The sequence below is a fragment of the Artibeus jamaicensis genome, unplaced genomic scaffold, assembly GCF_021234435.1.
Source record: "Artibeus jamaicensis isolate MK-2021 breed Jamaican fruit bat unplaced genomic scaffold, CSHL_Jam_final scaffold_11, whole genome shotgun sequence".
Lineage (NCBI taxonomy): Eukaryota > Metazoa > Chordata > Mammalia > Chiroptera > Phyllostomidae > Artibeus > Artibeus jamaicensis.
In genome coordinates, this window is record NW_026522027.1 from 2,130,394 (window position 1) to 2,150,238 (window position 19,845).

At 44.5% G+C, this 19,845-nt stretch overlaps 1 long non-coding RNA gene across 1 annotated transcript; it reads right to left on the bottom strand.

Annotated features, from left to right (window-relative positions):
* Positions 1-9,092: 9,092 nt before the first annotated feature.
* On the bottom strand, positions 9,093-18,296 carry LOC128625910 (uncharacterized). Its single transcript, XR_008389807.1, has 3 exons — positions 18,099-18,296; positions 16,000-16,026; positions 9,093-9,372 (listed from the first exon to the last, which is right to left on the bottom strand). It is a non-coding gene; the product is annotated as an uncharacterized LOC128625910 (long non-coding RNA).
* Between the last annotated feature and the right edge of the window lie 1,549 nt (positions 18,297-19,845).

Genomic DNA, 19,845 nt, shown 5'->3' on the forward strand with positions numbered 1-19,845 from the left:
GAGTGTGGCTCCCTCACTCCCAAGAAGTAGGGAATGTTAAAGTCCTGGTCTTAAGGAAAGCACACCATCTCCTCTTTATTCTCTTCCCCAGCTCACTCCTGCACTACACCTTCAACTACCAAGATCCATGGAATTCTGATGCTGAACTTAGATTTCATTGCCATACCAACTCCACCTCCCTGAAAAGAAAGCCACCTTGAAATGAACTGAATAGAAGATTTAGGCACCAGAAATGCGGTGTCCTTGAGGTTCTGTGGTGACTTCCTTTACATTTGAAGGACAAGTCCCTGGCTTAGGTTCTGAAAAGGGGTGGGGTCCCAAAAAGGAGGGAACCCCACAGGGGTCAAGAGAACATCTCATGGCCCAGGAGTTGTCTGAAAGGTGAGCCTTCTGGGGATTTAGCAGAAAGAGAGGTGTCAAAGTCAACTTCTACACTCCAGTTCTCAGGATGCTACAAAGACCTCATCCATCAAACAGAAACACAGGAATTGACTTTGAAAACGGACTGAGAGAATCCAGATGGGAAGTGGGAGGGGATAATGAGGAGAAAAGTTAAAAGGTTTTTAGGAACATGTATAAGATTCACATGCACTAAAACAAAGAGGTGTAGGGTCAGGCGGGGAAAATGAAGATGGGTGGAAAGTGAAGAAAAGGAGTTGTTCGGGATAAATGGAAACAAATAGACTGGAAATAAATTGAAAAAATGTGAGGAAAAAAACACAGCCAGCTTCTGTATGGAAAGCAAGGGGAGCTGGCCATAACTTCAGTTCCCTGCCCTGGGAAAGGGAATTTCCACAATTGCATAAGACAACATGAAATGGCTGCCTCCGGGAGGCAGATACACCCAGGGCCCTGAGCAGCTTCTTAGGAAAGTAAGTCTCAAGGGACAGGTGAGCATCAAGAAGGGGGGAACATGAAGCACTATGATTCAGAAACTACCATCAGACGTGTAAGCACAGACCTTGGCTGGGGAACACTGTGGAGCTCACAAGCCCCACTACCATCCCAAAGGGACCTTTCAGACCTTCATGTCTAACAGGGTAAGACTCCACTAACCCCACTTCTGGTCTGAGCAAAGAAAAGTGTGCACAAGCAATGTCAACCCCTGAAAAGTGACTCCTAACACTGAAATTCACCTGCCTGACTTGCCCTCTCTTCATCTTTCCCCCCTTATTTGACCAATTCTTACCCACCCACCCTTCCCAGGTTCCTCTGGGCTCTCCACTTTTGGGAACCACCCTGCCTGATTTCAGCAGCTGTAACCTCCCATGGCTATGACTCAGTGAGTTCCCTTAAGACCATAAGCCACTATAAGAACAAAGCTTATCTCCCTGGAAAGAGCTAAGCCTGCCAGGCCGCTCCAAGTCTCCCCACCCGAGGGACTAGCCATGCCATTCCTCTTCCTCCACAGGACTCAGTAGTCTGTGTGAATTTACCTCGTGGCTCATCAATGATGCCACAGGCACTGAGGGTCCATGTCTGTGTCACCGCACAGTCAAGAACACTTTGCCGTTTCTCTCACACCCACCTTATCTGCCTATATTCTCCTGGGCAGTGCACATCCCAAACTCTTCTTTCACCCTCAACACCCACCTCTTCACTCTCTGCCTTTTGCACAGTGATCTGGTTTCTCACAGCCCAAGATTTTTAGGCTTCAGCACCCTGCCCCAAACCACAAATGTTCTACAAGCTTGGAGGCAATGCACACTACACTCTACACTCATCCTTGGTTTGGGTCCACTGAGCCTGCCCCTGCAACCATTTTTAAGTTCACCTAAGCGCTGAACACTCCAAAGCCTTTCCCCCAGCACACCTGCCCTTACACCTCACCTTTCACAGGCCTTTTCTTCAGCCTTCCAACAGGGTCTCCGAAAGGTTTCCTTCCAGAGGTCAACATCTGCTTACATGAAATTGGCTGCACTGCTACTAGGAAATCGGGGTTTGACATTGCCTTTTTGACCCACAAAGAGAAGCATTGCAATCACCAGACCCAGACGCAGCTCCTAGCTGTTGTGCAGTCTCAGCCAGTGAAACACTGAAACTGGGACGCCTGCCCAGCCTCCTGAAAGAACTGTGTTTGAGGCTCCTTTCTGCCACCTCCCACAGCTGGTCATTGGCCATTCTCCTCCCGTGGCAGTTCAGGAAACCACTTCAGCTCCAAACAATAACACATGACTCACAGTCTGCTTTTAAAGTTTGCTTTTGCTTTTGTAGTTCTTTTTAAAGAAAAGCAGTTCAACTGCCTTTTAGTTTTTACATTTGTCATTGTTGTTCAAGAACAGTTGTTCCAATTTCCTTCCGCCACTCCCCACACAACAGTCATCCTAACTTCCCACCCACTGGTATTGTCCCTGGTACCTTTTCCATATTCCTGAAAAACCCTCTCTCTTTTTCCCCAATATCCACGCCCACCTCCACTCTTGTTACTGTCAGTTTCTTCTTCATTTCACTGTCTGGGATTGTATTTTGCTTGCGTGTTTGCTTGTTGATTAGGTTCCACCTATAGTTGTGATCATGTGTCATTTGTCTTTCCTGGCCTCGCATATTTCACTTAACACAATCCTCTCCAGACACACCTGTGCTTTCACAAAACATAGGAGTGCCTTCTTTCTTTCTTTCTTTCTGTTGTGGAGTATTCCTTGGAGTAAATGGACCCCAGTGTTTTGATTCATTCATTCACTCATGGGCACTTAGGTTTCTTCCAACACTTGATTATTGTAAACTGTAGTACTATGAACAATTAGACCTCCCGAGGTCATTTGGTCCGTGCATTTTTGACACAGACAGGGAAGAAGAGAAGGCAACATCAATGTCAGAGAAAATCACTGATGGGTTGCCTGACCAAGAATCATAACCACACAAACCACCTGTGCAACCAACAAACTTTTAGAATTGGGACAATGCTTCTACCAACTAGTCCACAGTGGCCAGGGTGACTCACTTCCTTTTCAGAACTGGATCACTCACTCAGCTCAAGCTGTTTGTCTCCCGAGACCTCATGTCATTTTTCAGACTTTGCTCAATCTATAAATCTCCAGCCTTGGCTGAATCACACTCCCCTTTTCACCTATGCTTGCTGATCTGCCTCATTTAGCCTGTCCATCAGGACCACCTGCCTGAGTCCTGAGCTTCTCCCTGTGCCCCTAGAAACAGCAATTTTTTGACGCGTGTGCCAAGGCACACTACAGTGCCGATATGGCCTTGGGAGCTCCTACCCAGCCAAAGGTGCTTTTCCACTTCTGGTCAGGCTAAATGTGAGACAAGATCTCTAACATCCTCACATGATGCTGACACCTGTTCATCTGGACACAGCTCCTTTCTCATAAACATAGCACTTGGATGAGAAAAACCATTGCACTCCACCTCTTGCTAGTGTATCCAAACACTTCAGCATGAACTGATGAGTCACTGAATTCTTTTTCATGTTTGGGAGCAATGGCAAACAGAAGAAGGCATCAGTGAAGGTAGACCATGGAGTTAGTACCTCCAAAACCATGAATCATTCGGTTCAAGAAAGGGGACAAATATATGGCCCACCAACAACCTTCACCTCAAATTCTATGAATTAGAAACAGTGTTGTTTTCAGTGAGACAAGTGACATGCCTTGGAAACACTTCAGCAATCTAATACCTACAGCAGGAACCAAGCAGTGTACTTCCACATGAGATTAAACAAAGATGTACTGAGTGAGGCATCACAAAAGGATTTGCCGAGAAGATTATTTCATCAGAGAATAGGTACTGCTGTTCAAGCATGAAAGTGTCTTGAAAACAATACAAGGTGTCAAAGAAGAGACTCTGACAAGATTTCATGTGAAACAGAGGATTTCGTTTCCTTCAATCCAGCTGATGCAGGACTTGAACAATTCCCTGAACTTCTAAAAGAGAACCCAAAAGCCAAGAGAGCAAGAAGTTGAGGTCTTTGGTTTTTGGCGTGTTTTCACACATTGAAGAAATTTAATGGCCACATGAGGAATTAGAGACAGAAATATGGACACGGAAAACAGTGTGCTTTTGAGGGGAGGCACGTGGGGGAGGCATAAAATAGGTGGAGAGGACACGAATGGTGGTGGGAGGAGACTCTGCTTGGGATGGCAGACACACAACACAACACACAGAGGACACACTGTGGGTTGGTAGACCTGACAGCCATGCTACTTTACTGACCAAAGTCACCTCAGTTCATCCCATTTAGAGACATGACATGAGTACCTCAATAAACAACGTTTCTGGAGTGAGAATTCTATTTTTCTAAACACGGCACAAATATGCGCCCATGAAATGTTCTGTTTCTAACAGTTATCACGTTGATTCGTGTATTTGCTGACCTAAGGAAGCTTAAGGGCTTCCTTGTCAGATACATGTCCCAAGAGATGAAAGCACCTCAGAGGAAAAAATTTAAGTACAGTCGAAAAGACACTGTATGTTTTCAGTAATTAAAGGTCTATGGGAAGGAAGCCCATGTGCATTAAGAAAACTGCAGATGAATTGCATAGCTCCCAATATGGCAAGTTCTGAAAGAGTTAAGTGGAGAGAGACTGACAAAGATGAGAAAATGTGTCAATGTTTGGTGGTGAGGAATTGTAAGAAACAAAAATTTACATATGGTTAAGTTGGATAACGCATATGATGATAAAATACAAATATCAAATACTCAAATATCAAAAAAGAACTGAAAAGACTGACGATTGCATTTTTCTTTTTTTTTTTTTTTCATTGCAGTGAGGAAGTTTCGATGTCCGTACAAGCTTAGAAGCCAAATCCTATGACCTCTGCAAAGAAAACAAATAAACAATGTTTAGAAACCTCTGTTCCTGAAGCAGTTTTAGAAAACAGCTCTCCCTGGGTGACGTGGAACACACACATTGCTCAAATTCTATGTTTTGTGAAAAGAATCCTATGTTTTGTGAAAAGAACCACGTGCCAGTGCAGCTAGGTTTAGAAAACCTCCCTTTCTGTGGGACGTGGCACACACACTTCCTCAACACTTCTGGTGAAGCATAAGTGCATCCACAGCTCCCCTCTCCACTATTAAAGGCTGACTTCCTCCTACAGGGAGGGCATTGCTTCCACCAAGAGCTGAGGAAGCAAGTGTTACATTGTTTATTGGAACCTGCTGAGTTAGTTTAAAATGGACCCAGGCATGAAGAACGAAGTGCGAGCCTTCATTCAACCTTATGCAAAGGAGATCTGGGATATTGTAAGACATAAATTACAGGAGAATGGAATGCACCGAGCCGTTCGTGTCTTGGACCCACTGGGTCCACGTCTAATCACTGAGTTAGTGCTTTTTGTCCTCAACAAGATAGCTGCAGCTGTGTCCAAGCTGGTCGATGTGAAAGCTTTAAAACGGAACATCAAGTATTATTTTAGAAAATGGATTCGGCAGTCCAACCCGGCACCAGTTTTTGTGGTTTAATCTCTGCCCGTGTTTTTACACAATCTTGTGACTACTTACAAGACAAAGGAGCACAACATTTTTATTCAATGACTCCCCATGAGGAATTAGACAGTAGATTGTTGCTTCCTCATCACATACAAATGTGCTATGTTACAATAATGGTCTTCAGGGGGCTCACAGTCTCCCTTTCATGGCTTTCCCAACCTGTTCCTGCCAGGCACCTTCAATTGCCAGGAAGCACAAAATTTTGCTACTGAACGAGGCTTCCTTTACCACACCACCTCCACCTCCCTGGCATGAGAGGCACCTTTGAAGCCAAGGAAATAAAAGAACGGTGCAAAAAGCCTGTGGTGTCCTTGCTGTTCTTGGTGACTCACTTCCCATTAGTGGGGTGAGTCCCAGGCCTGGGTTCTGAGCAGGGGATGGGTGCGGGTGCTGGGAGGGCTTCTCTGTGGGGCAGGAGGATTATGCACCGAAACCCTTCTCAGTATTTTTAAACTAGAGAAGTTTCAAACATTACGGTCTAGAGTCTAGTCCTCAAGAGGCTTTAGAAGCCTCCTGCTTCAGTGTGGAGAGCAGAGGGTGTGGCCAGGAGTGCACACCCTGGTGCCTGTGAAGGGGGATTTCCACACTGACAGGACCGGGACCACGAGATGGAGGGGCCGGCCCTAAATGGCCCCCATGGGGAAGCAGGAGACACCCATGGGGCCACGAGCAGGCTCTTGGGGCAGAAAAAATCAAGGAACAAGGTAAGGTCAGGAAAGGGGGAGCATGAGGCTCTGAGTTTCTCCACCGCCCCCTTCCCCTACAACTCTTAGGACAGCCCTTGGCAGGGGAACTTGTGGACTTGACAAACCCCTCTGCCCTCCTGAATGGACCTTTCAGACCTACCGTTTCCAAAGAGGGGGACTCCGCTGAGGCCCCTTTGTGAAGGAAAGAAACGTGTGGACAAGCAGTGTCAACCCCCGCAACGTTCCTTATTCCTACCCTTCAGATTCACCTCCGCGGGATTCTTCTGCGCCGCTGGCCCCTCTCTTCCTCGTCTCTTTGCCCCTCACTTCAGACAGCCTTCCCCTCCCGTCCTTTTCAGGTTCCCCTGGCTCCACCACAGCCAAGGACCCTCTGCCCCTCCTCTCACACTCTCCTCATCTGTCTAGATTTTCCTGGGCTGCACACTGCCCAAACTCTTTTCCGTCCCTCAAAACACACAACTTTACTCTCTGCCTCTTCCAGATGGATGAGGTTCCCTCACCCCCAGGACCTGTGGGCTTGGGCACCCTGCTGTAAAAATTTCTACCAAGGTCCAGGCTCTTCACACTGCACTCCACACTCTTCCTCCTTTTCCCCCCAGGGCACCTTCCCTCTCTCTCCATTTGGGGGTTACTCCTGGCACTGAACACACTAAGGCCCTTTACACATCGACCCCTCCCCAAAGACCCCTCACCTTGAAAGGGCATTTTCCTCAGCCTTCCTTCAGGGTCCCAGAAGGATTCCTCCCAGCTGTCAACATCTGCTTCCATGAAAAATTGGCTGCAATGAGGCTTGAAGCTCTGAGGTTTAATGGCCTTTCTGAGGCAAGAGTGGCACTGCAATCACCACACCCAGACCCAGCTTTGAGTAACTGTGAAGTCTCAGCAACTGAAGAACTGAAACTGAGAACCCCACCCCAGCTCCAGACACTGATATATAAGCCTTGCCACCACATCCTCCTGCTTCTCATTGGCCATCGTTTCCACGTGGCTTTTCAGGAGACCTCTTTGGCTCCCAAGAGTTACACTTTACTCACACCCTGCTTGCTACTTGAGCTTGGGTTCTGTTTTGGGGGATGGCAGAGCTCGAGCACTTCCCTCAAGTTCTTCAAGAGAATAAAATGACAAAGGGAAGGAGGAGCTGAGGTCTTTCCTTGATGGGCTGGAGGATTCTAGTGATAACGGAAGGACTTAGAGAGAGAAGCTGGGACTCGAGACAGCAGTGCGCTGACTGTGGAAGGACAGGCGGGTGGGCGAGGGCAGGCAAGGGTAGAGAGCACACAGGGTGGTGGTGGGAGGAGACTCTGCTCGGGATGGGGGACACAAAACACAGCCCACAGGGGACACACTGGGAACTGGTCACCCTGACAGATGTGCTGTTGTTTTGGCCCCTGTCACCTCACTTCATCCCATTCAGAGCAACTGAACAACCTTCTCGGGAACTAGAGTTTTAAGCACAAAAATTGTGTGTCTTTAAACCTTGTGCGTGTTTTGGCCAATGGCAGATTCTGTTTTGAAGAGTAATGATGTTCAGTCCTTCTTTTACTAACCTAAAAAATTTTCATTGCTTACTTGTTAGGTGACCTCAGAGACTAAAGGGCCTAAGAGCAAAGAATTTCAATGACTTCCAAAAGAAACTATACATTTTGAGTAATGGAGCTTTCTAACATGATTCTAAAACTTGAAGGGAAAATGGACTCTTCTGAACAACAAAACATCTCCATTAACTGAACAATAAACCACATGTGTTTAGCATAGAATTTTCAAACATTGTCTTCAAATTGTTTATTGTTGTTCAAGTACACCTGTCTCCACTCCCCCCCCCACAACTACTCCCACCACCCCCATGAAGCCCACTTCCCAGCATTAACCTACCTTTCTTTAGTTTGGCCCTCCTGTCCTTCAAACCTGTTCCTCAAACACCCTTCTTCCTCCCCACCCTTCATCTCCCCCCACCTCCCCTCTGCCTACTCTCAGTGGGTTCTTAAATTCAGTGTCTCTGCTCATACTTTTGCTTCCTGCTTCTCTTGACTCCGTTCCACTTATTTTGACTACTGGAACTGAAAATGAACTGTTAACATTGTTTTAGGGTTGAAGACAGAATGGACAGTTCTAAAGAAAAAAATATTCGTGAAGGTAATAAGACACCATATGTGGTGTCTTTTGAACAATATCCCTTTGAACATTTCTTTTTCCATTGAGGGGAAAATGGACAGATAACAGTCTTTGAAAAACTAAGGAAAAAGTGGACTGTTTGTTATAAAGAGTCCTGAATTTCAAATAAGTTAAATACACCCAGCATAATTTTAGTAATACAAATGTTTAATAGTTTTTTTTTAATTGAAAAACACACAGACAGTTAACTTTGTTTTAAAACTTGAAAAGAAAATGGACTTTTCTAAAGAGGAATGAATTTCACTTTACTTAAAAAAAACAATGCGTATGTATTTAGTGATAGAAATTGGTGATGTTGTTCTAAATATCTTATTGCACAGGTCAACGGGTCTCCATGTTCATCCCACCACGCACCCCCACCCCCATCATCTCCACTTCTTAACTTCCCTCCCTCTATTTTCTCCATGTGTCCTAGATAGATGGTCCTCAAAACCCTTCCCCATAACCTATCTGAGGAATCTTCTCCCATCTCTCCTCCAGGTTCTTTTGCTTTTTTCTTAATCTCAATGTCTCTGCTTGTGTTTTGCTTCCTTCTTGGTCTTCAGGATCAGGTTCTAGTAGTTTTGAATAATGGAAGGGAAAATGGATTATTAACACTGTCTTAAAACTTGAAAGATAAGAGACTTTTCTTTCTGTTATTGTTGGTGGTAGTAATAGCACTGTGGTATCGTTTTGATTTGTTTCATTTTTATTTTATTTTGCCAATATTTCTTTCTGTTTCTCTCCAAGTTCAAATATTTATCGTGCTAAAAACAATTTTTCTCACTTATTATTTAAAAAGAGGCTATCTTTCTATTTTACATATTTCCTCTTTTTGGTCACTACCTGTTTCTTCACTACTCAGTGCTAAATTTCATATATCTAAACTATAGTTAAGACTTGACTTGAATATGGGTGTATCTTTGAAGAAATTCCTAATGTGAAGTTTATTGTGTTGTACAATGTTCTACTTGACTTAACAATGGTTGACTTTATCCAGTGAAGTCTCAATCTCATTTTCAAAATCAGCAGCTCTTGCAAGTTGGTCCATTCAATCAAATTTTAGTACTATGGAACAAAGAAAAGTATTTAGTATCTAACCCTCCTTTTGAAGAACATCACATTTTTCTCAGAAATATATAAAAGAACAGAAGGAAACTTCCATTATAAGTAAATAAGAGGATGTCATACTTCTTGCATGAAACGATTGTGCTAGATTTTCTGAAGGGAATATTATAGTGCAGTGAAAGTGCTTGTTTCTCAGCTGTAATTATAAAAAGTTAGCATGAGTTTATGTAAGCTCAGAACACACGCATATAATATTCATACATATCTTATTGAAAATAACCACACCTAATCAAAGAATGATTAAGCAAAGCCATTCGAGTAACTAGGAAGCTTTAAAATCTAACAGGATAGGCTTTAAGAGTGTTGCTAGGGGTACAGCAAAAAATTACTGAGGGACTTAACTGCACTGAAAATTTCATTAACAAAAATCAGGTATACAAGTACAAGTTAATTTCAAGAAGCAAAAATATGACTTTGAAAATTGTTTAAATTCTTAATATCATCTTCTTACCCTGGATTTCTACTTACCTTGTTATACATTTTATACTTGTATTCAAAGTATTATTCTGCCATTACAAAAAAAAAGAAGAAAAGACACTCTTCTGAAGAGCAAAAAGTTTCAATTATGATAAAAAAAAAAATACACCATATACTTTTACGATTACTGTTTTTTAACATTTTGAGAAAAAGAAGGGGTAACGGACTTTCAGGGTTTTTTTGTTTGTTTGTTTTTTAATTAATTTTATTTAGTTATTTTTCAAGTACAGTTTTGTCTATTTCTCCCATGACTTTCAGATTTTGATTCCAAGAGGTACTTGACTGACTGCTCTATACAGCCCAAACCTTCAATTAACAAAAAGTAAAAAAAAAAAAAAAAAAAACCACAGAATGTATTAGGTAATAGCGTTATTGAACATTTTTTTAAACACCGCAGAAGAAAATGGACTGTTAACCTTTCTAAAAATTGAGGAGAAGTTTAGAGAATGTTCTACATTTGGTTATTTCTAAGAGATTGATGAAGAGACACACTGAGGAAGATGAGAAAAGCAGTGAAAGGGGTGCAGGGTTGCTGGCGAGAAATTTCAAGAAAGACAGTTTTCCCTGTACTCAAGCTGAATACTAACTTTGATAACATAATTTTGTGCAAATATCAAGAGTCCACTGAGAAGAATTCGACAAGGCTCCCCTTGCTTCCATTAAAAGTAGCATGTTCTTCGAGTACCAGCTTAGAAAACAGAGATTACAGGTTCTTCAGAGTTTTTGTCAGAGGAAACAGACTCAAGACAACAACTGTTCCTTGCTGACCTGGCACACACATTCATTGGTCAAGACTTCTAGCCAAGGAGGAGCTTGCCCAGGATTCCCCTATAAAATGGCCAACTCTCCTAGAACAGTCATTGCTTCCACCAAGAGCAGAGGAAGCAAGTGTTACATTAGTTTTTGGGATCTGCTGAGTTAGTTTAAAACGGACCCGGGCATGGAGAACAAAGTGCAGGCCTTCACTCAACTTTATGCGGAGAAATTCTGGGATATCAGAAGACATAAATTACAGGCGTATGAAATGCACTGAGCACCTTTTGTCTTGGAGCTACTGTGTAAATTTGTAATCAGTGAGATGCTGGGTTTTGTCCTTGACAAGACAGCTGCAGCTGTGTACAAGCAGGTCGATGTGAAGGCTTTAAAAAAGGAACATCAACTATTACCTTAGAAAACGGAATCTGCGGTCCCACCTGGCACGAGTGTGTGTGGTTTATTCTCTGCCTATGAAGCCAGCTTTTGTTTACACAATCTTGTGATTGCCTACAAGACAAACCCACATAGTATTTTTATGTGACATCTCCCTGTGGGGAGTTCAAATAGGAGAGTGTGGCTTCCTCATCACATATAGATTTGCTATGTGACAATAATGGTCTTTTGGAGGGCTCACAGTCCCCTTTTATCAGCTTCACTGACTTATTCCTGCACTCCCCCTTCATCTACCACGGACCATGGAATTTACAGTTCAACCTACCTTCCACATTTATACCACCTCCACCTCCTTGGCATGAAAGGCACCTTGAAGCCCATAAAAAAAAAAAATGGTGCTAAAAGAATGTGATGTCCTGGCTGCTCTTTTGTAACGTTCTTTCTATTTGGGGTGAATCCCATCCTGTGATCTGAGAAGGGAAGGGTTCCTGATCTTGAGTTATCTCCCAGGGTTGGGAAGCACACCTCCATTAGACAGGAGTGGTCTGAATTGTGAGTCTTCAGAGGATATAGGAGAAAGAGAATTTTCAAAGTCAGCTTCCAGAATACAGTCCTCAGGAGGCAATAAAATCCTCCTGCATCATAAGAGGTCCAGAAACATTAAATTTAAGAGAGACTGACAGTATTTAGTAGGAAGGTGGGAATGGATAATAAGAGGAAAAGGTTAAATTGTTTTTAGGAAATGTGTAAGGTACACGTGAATGAAGCCAAAGGTGGGTAGGATCAAGGGAGGGGGCTCGAGATGGGTGGAATGAGAAGGGGAGAGGATGTTGGAGAGGAAATGAACACAACTATACTTTTCAAAAATAGAAAAAAATGTAAAAAATAAAAAATCCAAAAGCTCCAGAATGCAGAGAAAAGCAGGTGGCCATGAGTCAAGATCCCTGGCCTGGCAAAGGGGATTTCCAGACTTGCAGAAAGACAAGAGCAAGATGGACAAGTGGACATGAAAGGGCTGCCTCCGGGAAGGCAGATACACCCAGGGCCCTGAGCAGCTTCTTGGGAAAGTAAGTCTCAAGGAACAGGTGAGCATCAAGAAGGGGGGGAACATGAAGCACTATGTTCGAGAAACTACCAGCAGACGTGTAAGCACAGACCTTGGCTGGGGAACACTGTGGAGCTCACAAGCCCCACTACCATCCCAAAGGGACCTTTCAGACCTTCATGTCTAACAGGGTAAGACTCCACTAACCCCACTTCTGGTCTGAGCAAAGAAAAGTGTGCACAAGCAATGTCAACCCCTGAAAAGTGACTCCTAACACTGAAATTCACCTGCGTGACTTGCCCTCTCTTCATCTTTCCCCCCCTTATTTAACCAGTACTTACCCACCCACCCTTCCCAGGTTCCTCTGGGCTCTCCACTTTTGGGAACCACCCTGCCTGATTTCAGCAGCTGTAACCTCCCATGGCTATGACTCAGTGAGTTCCCCTTAAGACCATAAGCCACTATAAGAACAAAGCTTATCTCCCTGGAAAGAGCTAAGCCTGCCAGGCCGCTCCAAGGCTCTCCCCACCCGAGGGACTAGCCATGCCATTCCTCTTCCTCCACAGGACTCAGTAGTCTGTGTGAATTTACCCTCGTGGCTCATCAATGATGCCACAGGCACTGGGGGTCCATGTCTGCGTCACCTCACAGTCAAGAACACTTTGCCGTTTCTCTCACACCCACCTTATCTGCCTATATTCTCCTGGGCAGTGCACATCCCAAACTCTTCTTTCACCCTCAACACCCACCTCTTCACTCTCTGCCTTTTGCACAGTGATCTGGTTTCTCACAGCCCAAGATTTTTAGGCTTCAGCACCCTGCCCCAAACCACAAATGTTCTACAAGCTTGGAGGCAATGCACACTACACTCTACACTCATCCTTGGTTTGGGTCCACTGAGCCTGCCCCTGCAACCATTTTTAAGTTCACCTAAGCGCTGAACACTCCAAAGCCTTTCCCCCAGCACACCTGCCCTTACACCTCACCTTTCACAGGCCTTTTCTTCAGCCTTCCAACAGGGTCTCCGAAAGGTTTCCTTCCAGAGGTCAACATCTGCTTACATGAAATTGGCTGCACTGCTACTAGGAAATCGGGGTTTGACATTGCCTTTTTGACCCACAAAGAGAAGCATTGCAATCACCAGACCCAGACGCAGCTCCTAGCTGTTGTGCAGTCTCAGCCAGTGAAACACTGAAACTGGGACGCCTGCCCAGCCTCCTGAAAGAACTGTGTTTGAGGCTCCCTTTCTGCACACCTCCCACAGCTGGTCATTGGCCATTCTCCTCCCGTGGCAGTTCAGGAAACCACTTCAGCTCCAAACAATAACACATGACTCACAGTCTGCTTTTAAAGTTTGCTTTTGCTTTTGTAGTTCTTTTTAAAGAAAAGCAGTTCAACTGCCTTTTAGTTTTTACATTTGTCATTGTTGTTCAAGAACAGTTGTTCCAATTTCCTTCCGCCACTCCCCCACACAACAGTCATCCTAACTTCCCACCCACTGGTATTGTCCCTGGTACCTTTTCCATATTCCTGAAAAACCCTCTCTCTTTTTCCCCAATATCCACGCCCACCTCCACTCTTGTTACTGTCAGTTTCTTCTTCATTTCACTGTCTGGGATTGTATTTTGCTTGCGTGTTTGCTTGTTGATTAGGTTCCACCTATAGTTGTGATCATGTGTCATTTGTCTTTCCTGGCCTCGCATATTTCACTTAACACAATCCTCTCCAGACACACCTGTGCTTTCACAAAACATAGGAGTGCCTTCTTTCTTTCTTTCTTTCTGTTGTGGAGTATTCCTTGAGTAAATGGACCCCAGTGTTTTGATTCATTCATTCACTCATGGGCACTTAGGTTTCTTCCAACACTTGATTATTGTAAACTGTAGTACTATGAACAATTAGACCTCCCGAGGTCATTTGGTCCGTGCATTTTTGACACAGACAGGGAAGAAGAGAAGGCAACATCAATGTCAGAGAAAATCACTGATGGGTTGCCTGACCAAGAATCATAACCACACAAACCACCTGTGCAACCAACAAACTTTTAGAATTGGGACAATGCTTCTACCAACTAGTCCACAGTGGCCAGGGTGACTCACTTCCTTTTCAGAACTGGATCACTCACTCAGCTCAAGCTGTTTGTCTCCCGAGACCTCATGTCATTTTTCAGACTTTGCTCAATCTATAAATCTCCAGCCTTGGCTGAATCACACTCCCTTTTCACTCTATGCTTGCTGATCTGCCTCATTTAGCCTGTCCATCAGGACCACCTACCTGAGTCCTGAGCTTCTCCCTGTGCCCCTAGAAACAGCAATTTTTTGACGTGTGTGCCAAGGCACACTACAGTGCCGATATGGCCTTGGGAGCTCCTACCCAGCCAAAGGTGCTTTTCCACTTCTGGTCAGGCTAAATGTGAGACAAGATCTCTAACATCCTCACATGATGCTGACACCTGTTCATCTGGACACAGCTCCTTTCTCATAAACATAGCACTTGGATGAGAAAAACCATTGCACTCCACCTCTTGCTAGTGTATCCAAACACTTCAGCATGAACTGATGAGTCACTGAATTCTTTTTCATGTTTGGGAGCAATGGCAAACAGAAGAAGGCATCAGTGAAGGTAGACCATGGAGTTAGTACCTCCAAAACCATGAATCATTCGGTTCAAGAAAGGGGACAAATATATGGCCCACCAACAACCTTCACCTCAAATTCTATGAATTAGAAACAGTGTTGTTTTCAGTGAGACAAGTGACATGCCTTGGAAACACTTCAGCAATCTAATACCTACAGCAGGAACCAAGCAGTGTACTTCCACATGAGATTAAACAAAGATGTACTGAGTGAGGCATCACAAAAGGATTTGCCGAGAAGATTATTTCATCAGAGAATAGGTACTTGTTCAAGCATGAAAGTGTCTTGAAAACAATACAAGGTGTCAAAGAAGAGACTCTGACAAGATTTCATGTGAAACAGAGGATTTCGTTTCCTTCAATCCAGCTGATGCAGGACTTGAACAATTCCCTGAACTTCTAAAAGAGAACCCAAAAGCCAAGAGAGCAAGAAGTTGAGGTCTTTGGTTTTTGGCGTGTTTTCACACATTGAAGAAATTTAATGGCCACATGAGGAATTAGAGACAGAAATATGGACACGGAAAACAGTGTGCTTTTGAGGGGAGGCACGTGGGGGAGGCATAAAATAGGTGGAGAGGACACGAATGGTGGTGGGAGGAGACTCTGCTTGGGATGGCAGACACACAACACAACACACAGAGGACACACTGTGGGTTGGTAGACCTGACAGCCATGCTACTTTACTGACCAAAGTCACCTCAGTTCATCCCATTTAGAGACATGACATGAGTACCTCAATAAACAACGTTTCTGGAGTGAGAATTCTATTTTTCTAAACACGGCACAAATATGCGCCCATGAAATGTTCTGTTTCTAACAGTTATCACGTTGATTCGTGTATTTGCTGACCTAAGGAAGCTTAAGGGCTTCCTTGTCAGATACATGTCCCAAGAGATGAAAGCACCTCAGAGGAAAAAATTTAAGTACAGTCGAAAAGACACTGTATGTTTTCAGTAATTAAAGGTCTATGGGAAGGAAGCCCATGTGCATTAAGAAAACTGCAGATGAATTGCATAGCTCCCAATGTGGCAAGTTCTGAAAGAGTTAAGTGGAGAGAGACTGACAAAGATGAGAAAATGTGTCAATGTTTGGTGGTGAGGAATTGTAAGAAACAAAAATTTACATATGGTTAAGTTGGATAACGCATATGATGATAAAATACAAATATCAAATACTCAAATATCAAAAAAGAACTGAAAAGACTGACGATTGCATTTTTTCTTTTTTTTTCATTGCAGTGAGGAAGTTTCGATGTCCGTACAAGCTTAGAAGCCAAATCCTATGACCTCTGCAAAGAAAACAAATAAACAATGTTTAGAAACCTCTGTTCCTGAAGCAGTTTTAGAAAACAGCTCTCCCTGGGTGACGTGGAACACACACATTGCTCAAATTCTATGTTTTGTGAAAAGAATCCTATGTTTTGTGAAAAGAACCACATGCCAGTGCAGCTAGGTTTAGAAAACCTCCCCTTTCTGTGGGACGTGGCACACACACTTCCTCAACACTTCTGGTGAAGCATAAGTGCATCCACAGCTCCCCTCTCCACTATTAAAGGCTGACTTCCTCCTACAGGGAGGGCATTGCTTCCACCAAGAGCTGAGGAAGCAAGTGTTACATTGTTTATTGGAACCTGCTGAGTTAGTTTAAAATGGACCCAGGCATGAAGAACGAAGTGCGAGCCTTCATTCAACCTTATGCAAAGGAGATCTGGGATATTGTAAGACATAAATTACAGGAGAATGGAATGCACCGAGCCGTTCGTGTCTTGGACCCACTGGGTCCACGTCTAATCACTGAGTTAGTGCTTTTTGTCCTCAACAAGATAGCTGCAGCTGTGTCCAAGCTGGTCGATGTGAAAGCTTTAAAACGGAACATCAAGTATTATTTTAGAAAATGGATTCGGCAGTCCAACCCGGCACCAGTTTTTGTGGTTTAATCTCTGCCCGTGTTTTTACACAATCTTGTGACTACTTACAAGACAAAGGGGAGCACAACATTTTTATTCAATGACTCCCCATGAGGAATTAGACAGTAGATTGTTGCTTCCTCATCACATACAAATGTGCTATGTTACAATAATGGTCTTCAGGGGGCTCACAGTCTCCCTTTCATGGCTTTCCCAACCTGTTCCTGCCAGGCACCTTCAATTGCCAGGAAGCACAAAATTTTGCTACTGAACGAGGCTTCCTTTACCACACCACCTCCACCTCCCTGGCATGAGAGGCACCTTGAAGCCAAGGAAATAAAAAGAACGGTGCAAAAAGCCTGTGGTGTCCTTGCTGTTCTTGGTGACTCACTTCCCATTAGTGGGGTGAGTCCCAGGCCTGGGTTCTGAGCAGGGGATGGGTGCGGGTGCTGGGAGGGCTTCTCTGTGGGGCAGGAGGATTATGCACCGAAACCCTTCTCAGTATTTTTAAACTAGAGAAGTTTCAAACATTACGGTCTAGAGTCTAGTCCTCAAGAGGCTTTAGAAGCCTCCTGCTTCAGTGTGGAGAGCAGAGGGTGTGGCCAGGAGTGCACACCCTGGTGCCTGTGAAGGGGATTTCCACACTGACAGGACCGGGACCACGAGATGGAGGGGCCGGCCCTAAATGGCCCCCATGGGGAAGCAGGAGACACCCACGGGGCCACGAGCAGGCTCTTGGGGCAGAAAAAATCAAGGAACAAGGTAAGGTCAGGAAAGGGGGGAGCATGAGGCTCTGAGTTCTCTCCACCGCCCCTTCCCCTACAACTCTTAGGACAGCCCTTGGCAGGGGAACTTGTGGACTTGACAAACCCCTCTGCCCTCCTGAATGGACCTTTCAGACCTACCGTTTCCAAAGAGGGGGACTCCGCTGAGGCCCCTTTGTGAAGGAAAGAAACGTGTGGACAAGCAGTGTCAACCCCCGCAACGTTCCTTATTCCTACCCTTCAGATTCACCTCCGCGGGATTCTTCTGCGCCGCTGGCCCCTCTCTTCCTCGTCTCTTTGCCCCTCACTTCAGACAGCCTTCCCCTCCCGTCCTTTTCAGGTTCCCCTGGCTCCACCACAGCCAAGGACCCTCTGCCCCTCCTCTCACACTCTCCTCATCTGTCTAGATTTTCCTGGGCTGCACTCTGCCCAAACTCTTTTCTGTCCCTCAAAACACACAACTTTACTCTCTGCCTCTTCCAGATGGATGAGGTTCCTCACCCCCCAGGACCTGTGGGCTTGGGCACCCTGCTGTAAAAATTTCTACCAAGGTCCAGGCTCTTCACACTGCACTCCACACTCTTCCTCCTTTTCCCCCCAGGGCACCTTCCTCTCTCCATTTGGGGTTACTCCTGGCACTGAACACACTAAGGCCCTTTACACATCGACCCCTCCCCAAAGACCCCTCACCTTGAAAGGGCATTTTCCTCAGCCTTCCTTCAGGGTCCCAGAAGGATTCCTCCCAGCTGTCAACATCTGCTTCCATGAAAAAATTGGCTGCAATGAGGCTTGAAGCTCTGAGGTTTAATGGCCTTTCTGAGGCAAGAGTGGCACTGCAATCACCACACCCAGACCCAGCTTTGAGTAACTGTGAAGTCTCAGCAACTGAAGAACTGAAACTGAGAACCCCACCCCAGCTCCAGACACTGATATATAAGCCTTGCCACCACATCCTCCTGCTTCTCATTGGCCATCGTTTCCACGTGGCTTTTCAGGAGACCTCTTTGGCTCCCAAGAGTTACACTTTACTCACACCCTGCTTGCTACTTGAGCTTGGGTTCTGTTTTGGGGGATGGCAGAGCTCGAGCACTTCCCTCAAGTTCTTCAAGAGAATAAAATGACAAAGGGAAGGAGGAGCTGAGGTCTTTCCTTGATGGGCTGGAGGATTCTAGTGATAACGGAAGGACTTAGAGAGAGAAGCTGGGACTCGAGACAGCAGTGCGCTGACTGTGGAAGGACAGGCGGGTGGGCGAGGCAGGCAAGGGTAGAGAGCACACAGGGTGGTGGTGGGAGGAGACTCTGCTCGGGATGGGGGACACAAAACACAGCCCACAGGGGACACACTGGGAACTGGTCACCCTGACAGATGTGCTGTTGTTTTGGCCCCTGTCACCTCACTTCATCCCATTCAGAGCAACTGAACAACCTTTCTCGGGAACTAGAGTTTTAAGCACAAAAATTGTGTGTCTTTAAACCTTGTGCGTGTTTTGGCCAATGGCAGATTCTGTTTTGAAGAGTAATGATGTTCAGTCCTTCTTTACTAACCTAAAAAAATTTTCATTGCTTACTTGTTAGGTGACCTCAGAGACTAAAGGGCCTAAGAGCAAAGAATTTCAATGACTTCCAAAAGAAACTATACATTTTGAGTAATGGAGCTTTCTAACACGATTCTAAAACTTGAAGGGAAAATGGACTCTTCTGAACAACAAAACATCTCCATTAACTGAACAATAAACCACATGTGTTTAGCATAGAATTTTCAAACATTGTCTTCAAATTGTTTATTGTTGTTCAAGTACACCTGTCTCCACTCCCCCCCACAACTACTCCCACCACCCCCATGAAGCCCACTTCCCAGCATTAACCTACCTTTCTTTAGTTTGGCCCTCCTGTCCTTCAAACCTGTTCCTCAAACACCCTTCTTCCTCCCCACCCCTTCATCTCCTCCCACCTCCCCTCTGCCTACTCTCAGTGGGTTCTTACATTCAGTGTCTCTGCTCATACTTTTGCTTCCTGCTTCTCTTGACTCCGTTCCACTTATTTTGACTACTGGAACTGAAAATGAACTGTTAACATTGTTTTAGGGTTGAAGACAGAATGGACAGTTCTAAAGAAAAAAAATATTCGTGAAGGTAATAAGACACCATATGTGGTGTCTTTTGAACAATATCCCTTTGAACATTTCTTTTTCCATTGAGGGGAAAATGGACAGATAACAGTCTTTGAAAAACTAAGGAAAAAGTGGACTGTTTGTTATAAAGAGTCCTGAATTTCAAATAAGTTAAATACACCCAGCATAATTTTAGTAATACAAATGTTTAATAGTTTTTTTTTAATTGAAAAACACACAGACAGTTAACTTTGTTTTAAAACTTGAAAAGAAAATGGACTTTTCTAAAGAGGAATGAATTTCACTTTACTTAAAAAAACAATGCGT